This window comes from Stegodyphus dumicola, chromosome 3 (genome assembly GCF_044657685.1).
Source record: "Stegodyphus dumicola isolate Sdum_Otavi_A_Nest chromosome 3, ASM4465768v1".
Lineage (NCBI taxonomy): Eukaryota > Metazoa > Arthropoda > Arachnida > Araneae > Eresidae > Stegodyphus > Stegodyphus dumicola.
Genome location: NC_140770.1, coordinates 209,933,890 through 209,943,816, shown reverse-complemented (window position 1 = coordinate 209,943,816; position 9,927 = coordinate 209,933,890). Strand labels below are relative to the sequence as shown.

At 28.8% G+C, this 9,927-nt stretch overlaps 1 long non-coding RNA gene and 1 pseudogene across 1 annotated transcript in view; one reads left to right on the top strand and one right to left on the bottom strand.

Annotated features, from left to right (window-relative positions):
* The first annotated feature begins 214 nt into the window (after positions 1–214).
* LOC146998262 (uncharacterized) overlaps positions 215–9,927 on the top strand; it is a 215,735-nt gene continuing 206,022 nt past the window's right edge. Inside the window, exon 1 of the long non-coding RNA XR_015040403.1 lies at positions 215–461. This is a non-coding gene — a long non-coding RNA (uncharacterized LOC146998262). The remainder of the gene's footprint in view (positions 462–9,927) is intronic.
* LOC118192960 (cuticle protein 10.9 pseudogene) lies at positions 2,510–4,829 on the bottom strand (annotated as a pseudogene).

Below are 9,927 nucleotides of genomic sequence, written 5' to 3'. Positions count from 1 at the left end.
GAATCTAAATAGAAAAATTAGAACACTAGTTTATTAAAGTTATTCTTTTTTCTTTTCTTTTTTTCTTCCTCTTCACCCCCCCCCCAGATGAAAAATATTTAATCTTCTACCTTGATATTCTGTAATAATAGGCTAATATTTTCAAAAATAAAACAAAGGCTACATATTTTTTTATTTAAATCTTTATTAAATACAAAATCTAAGCTTTGCGAAAGGTTTCTTTTATATGATGTAAAGACTGAAAAAAATTATGGAAGTCATATTTATTATTCGTGAAATGAGTTTCAAATTCATAAGTCCATAAAGCTAGATATATCTCCCGCCGTCACACCGACGACACACGAAATTCGGCGATATACATTTTATCTATGTAATAGCTGCTTGGAACTGGAGCAGCTGCTTGGAAGCAACACAAGGACTAGCACGTGTTAACAACCCCACCTGATGAAACGGCGTGCGTGGTAAATAAATTCAAATTCATATTCTTATATGCATTTCGCATATATTTTCTTATATTTCGTTTTTATTTCTTTCTCTCTTTCCTTTCTTCCCGTTGTTTCTACTTGTTTGCTTATCTTTTGACATTGATTACTTGTCTAGTAATATTGCATAGTAATGCCGTACATATACAGTTTACATTATTGTACTTATTTATATATACATGTATATAAATATAGTTTAAATTCAAGATATAAATCAAATAAAGTAGGCTTTCAGACTATGACAATTTTGATCACATTTTACATTTAATAAAAATAATTTAGTTTAATAAAATTTTTATTCTATTAAAGAGCTTTTAAGGAACAAAATGTCTATGCTGAAATTGAATGAACAAATTGTCTATGCTGAAAACTAGCCTTGAGGAAAATTTTTCAAAATTATGCAACTTAAACCTTTTTACTCGCAATAAGAATGTCATTACTGGGATATTGTATAAAACTGAAGTACACTGCATAGCAAATTTTAAAATTTAGCATTTCTCAAAATGGCAATTTAAAACACCTTATTATGCGTGTATTTTCCTAGCATAAAAAATATAACTTTTAGAAATATTCATTTTAAAGTTTAAACGGATATTTATCTGCGATATTTGTATATGGTGCTCCCGACTTAAATTAAGGTGATCTGGAGCAATTTTGGTCACATAAATACGAAATGTTTCTTGTTTAATGGACTTTGCTACGTGAACATACTTTGTTACATACTTTTCTCTACGTGACACTTATGAAACTAAATGAAATGATTCGATCGAAACAGTTGAATTTGAAAGAATACCTTCTTTTATGACTAATCGCCCAAGAGGTATTTAATCGTGCAGTATTTTATTATATATTTATTTTCTTTAAAATATATAAAATGATTATTCCAAAATGTTAAAATATATAAATGACGGAATAATTAGATTCAAGAATAGAAATATTTTCAAAAGCAAACTTCTAAATAATGTTTCTTCTAAAAACTAATGTAGTTTCTCATTTAAAATTTAAGAATTTAAACATAAAACATTGTATAGTGCTGAATACACTTTTTGAAGTGATTTTGATTTTTTGTTCCACACAGCTACAAAATGTATACACAAAACTTTAAGTTTATGTACAAAGTAAAATTCTGAATTAATAAATTAAAAAGCAGAAAAAATAGAGGATATTATATAATCTATACAGTGCCTATGTGATAGTTTCAGTTTGTTCCATGTGGTAGCTTATAGTCCATGCGATAGTCTCTTATCTATAGTTGAGTTTTTCTCTTTCACTTAAAAATTTCTTTTCATTGAAGACTGAACTCGTAGAAACGGAAATTATGTAAGATAACAAGAACTCAGAAGTATTCACCTCTTTTTAAAAATGTAATGTAAATGAGAAAATCCATTTCTCATTAAATATTCACGGGATAATAAAATGTAACAAACCCAGTGTGTTTCTTCATATATCTGAGTAAACGAATAAGCTGCGTTGTAATATTACCTGGTATAAATATAAGAAACAGTGTAGAAATTCCTCCAATAAGTCATTCATTCGCATTGCTTCAAAGAAATACTTAAATCATTGTTTTGAGTTCTGATAAAATTAATGCACATATTCTTTTATTTTTTTAAATGGATAAAATTAAAGAAAAAAAAATAAAATCTTGTATGCAGAGCAATATTTTCAAATTAAAACTTTATATTCTTTTACTTCACGAAAAGTGCGTTCTCTAAAAATTTAACATGTATCTAGATCTACATGAGATATTTGTTTTTGCTGTTAAACACACACATACAGTCGCGCATGCATATATGCATACAGACACGCTCCTTATCCAAATTTACCTTGAAAAGAATTCAAAACATGCATTCCTTCATATTTGCAGTTATAAATAACTAGGAAAAATAAGTTGCATGTAGAAGACATACAAGAGGTTTCAAAAGAAAACATGATATAGTATGTCTCTAATATTTTATTTTTAATTAATTGCTTATAGTTATTATACATATTGCTTATTAATTGCTTTAATTAATTGATAATAGTTATATTATTCATTTAAGCTGCTAGAAACAAAAAAAATTAGTCAAAGAAAACGTAATTTAATTTTATAAATATATTTGTTTCAAGACTATTTTTCCAATACAAACAAACTTTTATGTCCTGATTGCCAGGTTTTCTTATGTATTACATTCTTAAAATATTGGCTTTTTTTAGATCAGAAATTTTCCGCGAGTTTTATAAATAAGATTCATCTACTTTTTTGGCTTCTGAAGAATTTAGAGGACGATACTCTCTCTATATTTACGTATAAAGTATACAAATTCTACTTGAAATGTTTGAAATATGGTATTGATTTAAGGAAAATATAACATAGCTTCACATAAAAAAATTAGTAAAATTAATTCTATTACACATAAGAAATTAGTTCCTATTCTGAACGAATTTCAGAAATTTTAATTAATTTTAAATAAAGTAATATATGGAAAAGTGTTTAATAATGCTACCAGTATCAAGTAAAATGTATATTTACCAGTATCAAGTAAAATATTTATTTACCAGTATCCAGTAAAATGTTGCTTTAAAATTAAGACAATTCCTGAATTCATAGTTAGCAATAAGAAGAGCAACTGGGTTAATAATTAACAATATCTGTAAGAAAGAAAGTTTTTGAAGCTCATTTACATAACCATTTTAATAAATAAAGCGTTAAAGACGTAAAATATGTTTTATTATGATTAGGAGGCAAAATCTTGTAGAATAAAAGTTCCTTATCCAAACTTGAATTAGTAGGAATTTCTTTGAAAAACATACATTTCATTTTAAAAAAGAAGCAAATAGTATGAAATTAATAGTATACCATTATCTAAAACAATATTTGATAGTTGATAACCGTAGATGCAGACCTATACTGTTTCATACAGGTAATTTAACTCAATTAAAGGGTAATGCATGCTGCTAAAATTAACTATAAATGCATTTTTTACAAATGTACGTAATTCGTCTTCCAGACTTGAAACAGTTTAAAAGAATTTCATGATAAAAATTGTTATTCATCTTAAAAAAATTTAGCTCGATATTTTGAAACATTTTAATTGCATTCAGAATTAATTTTTCAAGATTAAATTTATGTATGCTTTTTCCAAATGCATCTTGTTAAAATAGTGTTAACTAATTAAGATAAAAGTATACAAATTTCACTGAATTTATTTTGTTAAAGCTTGTATTCGAATATTTTGATTCTTAGTTTTTAGGGAAACATGCAATGAATAATAAATATTTACCACATTCTTTCATTTCTTTGGGAAAATAATAATCCAATGTAAAAATGATATTCTGATTTTTATTACTGCTATATATTATTGGCACTATTAACAGAAATTTCATACATTTTCATACTGCGAATGTATTAAGCTTTATTATCTCTAGGCGATATTTCATTCTGTATATCTTGTCGAACAATACCTGTCGGGGTTGGCTCAACGATGAATAAGGCATCTGCAACATTCTGATTTGCTGTTCCAGGCTCATTGCTGCGGATGACTGCCCTGTATCCGTTGTCATCTGCAGTATATTCTACTTTCCTGTAAATTCCCGTAGGATCCATGTAACCGTAGCTACCTTTCACAACACCTGTGCCATCGGAAGCCTCATTGCGATATTGGCTCATCCCAAAACCATCTTCCAGTTCATAGCCAAACTGGTAAGGCTTGGGAGGAAAAGAAGTAACTTCCACTTCAATCCTTTCCGGTCTCGAATTTCCAGTTATCTTTCGATCTTTCTCTTGCAACTGATTTTGTATTCCAGGGAAAGAGTTTACTGCACTGAAGAATAAACAAGCAAATAACGCCATAAAATTGAAAGTGGAGAACATTGTAGACGACTGCAAAGTGGATTCACCAGAAACAGTGTCAGCCGAAAAATGGTGAAGAAATTTTCACAGTCACAGAAATGTCAAGACAACTAGAACATTAATGCGAGAAGAAGAATAGCTACGGACTTTTATAGGTAAAAATGCGTGATAATATATATTCCGGCTGTCGCCTAACACGAATCGCTCGAATAAACCACATTAAATCTCCCGGAACACAGAACAAAGACCTATTTCTGAATTTCGAATGGAATATGTTGGCGTGGTGCTCAAACATAAAGCTTTTGACCTAAAGGATCCGATTTTTTGATTCTTCCAAGTACTATGTTCTCGAAAAGCAATGGAATGTTAAGGTTGTTTTTTGTCTTGTAAATTACCCCTTATGCACTGAGTTTCATCACGCGTGCCGAAAGTGTGTATCTTAATGTGTATCTTTATACAAATGATAAAGAAGCATTTGACCTTTTATTCTGGAATGGAAGCTTTCGCAAAAAACAAATTATTTTTACAGTAAGTTTTGCCTTATAAATAACATATGTTATGTATTTCTAAAGTAGGACATGAAATAATTTTGCTAAGGTAAAATTGGGTATTTCTTAGTGCATATGTTGTATGTATATATATAATACAATAAATAAATGTATAACTGCAATGCAATATTAATGCAATGCAATAATTGCGTAATGACGTACATTATATGATGATGATAATAAAACATAATAAACTTAACATGATAATAAAACGTATTTCTAGGATAATTTACATTATTAAGGTCAACACAAATAGCTTAATTACAAACGACTAAACTAAAACACTTTTCTATAAACTGTTTTAAAATAACTTAATTGATTTTCTAAGACTTAGTGGAATTAATATTTAATTATGATGTAACTTTTGTGAAGATTGTAATGGATTTTGAAAATTTCCGATTAAGACAATTATTTGAGTTTTCACAAACATTCCACACATTTGATCTTAAAGCTTATTTTATGTGTTAATAGTTCGGCAGTATTTCATTATTAAAATATAGTTTATTTTGGGCACCTATTTCATAACTAATAACAAATTTTGTTAAAATACTGTAACCGTAAATATTTTTCAAGCAATAAATGTGCATTTAACTTCACATTAAATTTATCTGATATCGAAAATACATATTTACTGAACAGAATATTTGAACGTAGGCTTTGATGATTTAATTTTTTTTAAATAGTTCTTTAGCATAACTGAAAAGCACGTATAAGCGCTTAACACTATTGGATGCATAATACATAATTTTAGTATTAGGCTCATGTTTTATGGAAATAAAAATATTTACTTGAAAATCGTGAACGATTTCCACATTTAATTTAATGATATTTTAGTGCATACCTTAATGCAAATTTAAAGTGCTTAAAATATCAGTTTGGTTGACTTTTGACTTTTAATGAGGAATTAGGGAAAATATTTTCTCGGACAAAACGTATTCTTTTCCGATTAATCTGAAGATTTGCACTATGGAAAAAAATATTATTTTTTTAGTTTCAAATAGAGGACTTGAATTTTACGTGAGCCGTGTTTGAGTTACAACTAATTTTGTTACATGGCGGTGACGTAGCTTACTAGACCAATTTCGAGAAAATGATAATTGAAATTTATATATTTGCAATATGGGAAAAACATAGTACTGATCAAATGATCATGTAAGAGTTTCTAAAATTAAACTACACTAATTACTAATAACAGATAATTTTGGGATCTTTAAAAAAAAAAGGTGATGAAAAATGTCTTAAAAAACCCAGAGAAATTATAGCTTCTCATCATCTATGACATATTCCGAAGAAATTAATTAGAAACAAGTCATTGTGATAGCGTGTACAAAATGGTTTGTATTTCATGGTTTGTAAGTATTAGTGATTAAATGTAGGAGGAAGAGAGTAAGTACGTTACATTTTTTGCGAAAAAAAGCTGTTAATAAAACAGATAAATTCATTCGTACGCAACGCGTGGTCATATCAGTTGAGCAACAGTAATCAACGGAGCAACCAATAGATATCTTTTAACTGGAAGTTTTATCTAGATGATTCGTCCCGCTGACAAAACTGAGAAAAGTTGGAACGTTGGTTCAATGGAGTTTTAGTAATGATACTGGATGCCTTCGCTTAAAAAGACTGAAAACGAAGCTCTTATATATGCTGAGAAAATGCCAAGGCAGTATAGAATATTTTTTTAGGAAAGAACTTCAGCATCTTTCTGTCATATATATATATATATATATATATATATACTGCGTTTGGAATTTAAGATTTCCTTGTCTGTTCGGTATTGCATCAGTATCTCACGGTGAGGTTACTGGATGCGATTCAGAAGTCGTATTTAAATTTTCAAATTGCAAATTCTGACGTATATCAAAGTTCAACTGAGAATTTACTATATGTCTTTTAGTAAATTTGCGATTGCTAGAAAGAGGCTGCTCCTGTGCAATATTGGTAGTGTTATCCATTTAAAGCAATTTCATGTCTCCGATCAAACGAAAACCTTCGGCTTGTAATTTACGTTTGAGAAACTTCATGCACAGTGTCCCTTAGGCTGGATCAACAAGCGTTATTAATATAATGATGTTTTGCTGCTCTTAATATTCCCTTAAAGGATGTGTTGTTATCTTTTAGAAAAATCCCCATTAAAAATCGCATGAAGCCCTTTGTGTTTAAATGTTTTATAGTGAAGAGCTTTATGAATAAAAATAGAAAAATCCTAAAATTTAATGCAAAAGCTCCAAGAGCTTTATCTGTATCTGTTGCCAGACATTCCGCTAATAGTTATGTTAATAGAAAGTCTGTTTAAATGTAATATGATGGAAAGCCTTCACTCCGATTAGTTGAATACGTTTTACCAAAACATATTCTACATATTCAAGCTCGAAATCTAACTGATGTACTTGGAGCACCAATTAATAAGCACTAGCTTTTGGATTGAAATTGATTAACTTTTCTGGCAGCTTCTTATGCCCTGTAGGAATTGATTGTAGTGAGATGGAGAAAATAAGTATTAATTTGTATTTTATTACTGTTAATTAATCAACAGCAGTATCTGTGATCCAGAATTAAGAATCTTTTTATATGTTTCTTTAAATCATCATTTTTAATAAATTCACAGCTATCATTTTTCATAGAATGGCATTGCAAAAAGTGGTTTTGTGGCAGGTAGCAGCTGAATCGATAATGAGACTGAATCAGGTTTCTTAATGTTGAAGACCGAAAAAATATTTTTCATTCTAAAGTAAAAATATAATAAGTCAGTATGCTTGATTAGAAGATTATTTTAACTTTATTTTTTACTAGCAGCTCCGCTGCCAGCCTTCGTCTGGCTTTTAAATGTACCGGGAAAATGGCTGAAGGAAACACCAAACGTTAAATTTAAAAACTGCGTAGAATTTTACTCTGCAGAACAACTTCATAAAAATGTTATTATGTATAACAAAATTACAATGAAATAAGCAATATCCCTTAATACAAATATCAATTATCCTAATAAATAAATTAACCAACTTCCCTTTGCAAAATCTTAAGAACTCAAATGGTATAAAGGAGGTTAAGAACTTTGTTTCCTAAAACAAATCACTCAAGAGTTTTCAATATCTTAAAAACAGTGAAATGAGCAATAAATAGCATAAAAAAATACAAAAAAAAAAAAAAAAATTCTGAAAAGCAAAGTATAATTAATGATATTTTATCTTATATTTTCAAGAGAAAAAATTACAATGAAATAAGCTATATCCCTTAATACAAATATTAATTATCCTAATAAAAAATTAACCAACTTTCCTTTGAAGAAAAAAGTCATGCAAAACTTTTCAATATCTTACAAACAGTGAAATAAGCAAAAAAACATAAAATTCCGCGCAGAAGTTTACTCTACAGAACAACTTTATAAAAAAAAAAAAAAAAAATCAATAAGAATGTATAATATATATATATAAAAATGACAATAAAATATGCCAATCTCTTAAAAACAGTGACATAAGAAATACGATGAAACATTGTTGCCAAACCCATATTTCTAAAATAATGAAACTATTCAAAATGATGCGATTTCATCAAAAATCTATCAAAAACAGTAAGACAGGAAAATTATTGCCAAAATCACATTTTTAAAGATGTGAGATGCGAGAAGTGTACTCGGAAGCTTCATTTAAAAATTTTTTTAAAAATACAAAATATTATCATTTTTCCAAAATTCTTTTTTTAAAAGCAGTCGCAAGGATGGAAGTTTAACGTGTCCAAAAATCAAAGAAAAATAAACTGTACATTTTTAAAAATAAACGTTTTTATAAAAAATCCCGTTTAAAAGGTGTTAAGCTCACTTAGTTAAATAAATTTGTATTTAATCGATTTATTTGAAACACGAAATTTATTTTAAGTTCGTAAAATAGCTAAGTGCCTACGTTTAATGACGATGTGAAAATGGAGTGTGTAGAGTAAAATTTCGCTTTCCTACAGCCCATTATGTCTCAAAATGACGCGATTTCGTCACAAAACATAAAATTAAAAAAAAAATTGTAATTCTAATTTCGAAAAAATCGCTTCGAGGTGCACTATATACCAAATTTCGTAGCCGTGGGTCTATTAGCTTACGCGCAGCGCAAACGAAAGACACACATACAAACACAGAGAGAGAGAGACAGACTCTTTATTTTATTATATGTAGAGAATAAGTTCTTTAAGGTATTATTTTAACATTTAACCTTTAAAACCACATTTATTAAAAATCGTAATGTGCATTAATTACATATATAGTTTCGATTCTTTCTAGAATAAAGCATATTCATCTCAACAGCCTGATGTATGTACAAATGCATATTTTGATTTGTCATCTGCACGCATTGCAAGGAGGAATCTAATATTCTTTGGATTTATAAATTAGTATTTTCCAGAAGCAGTAGAAGATGCAAGAGCAATTGCAATCAAATTTTCATGAAACGCATTTCCATATTACAGTTAAACAGAATATTGAACGGAAAGCGTACATAAAGTATAAATTATACAGTAATACATGTCTCTTGCCATTTACAGAAAAGAACTTTTCTTGATGTTAGTAAAGCCAAGTGCATAATTTATATATGAGTAAATTAATGAAGAATTCACCAATGGCTGTTTTGGAAAAACTATGAGTAGGAAAAAGCCGATTTCGAAAAAAGTAATCACAAACGTAAGAAAAATCATAAACGTGCGCGTGTATCGATGAAAGAACCAGTTGTTACAAAAAGAAGATAAGGAATTTGAGCATTCTTAGTAGTTTTTGATAGTTTGGTACATGCTAGTTTGAGTGTAAATACGTTTTGCATATTACTGGTGCATTAGATAACTCTTATAATGGGAAAAACACATGCAAAATCAAAGTGAAGGTTTCCTGACTGGGAAGCTTGTACAGATTTACAAATTTTCTTGCCATCGACCATGCGTAGAAGATAATGATCAATTTTTCGGTTTTCCAATCGTTTTCTCGTGAACTGCTTTACTTTCTTGACCGCGATGTTAAGTGATGACAAGGCATCAGTAATTGATTTCTTTTTGGTTACCTTAGAGAAAATCTACGGGTGGTAAATTTTATTGAACG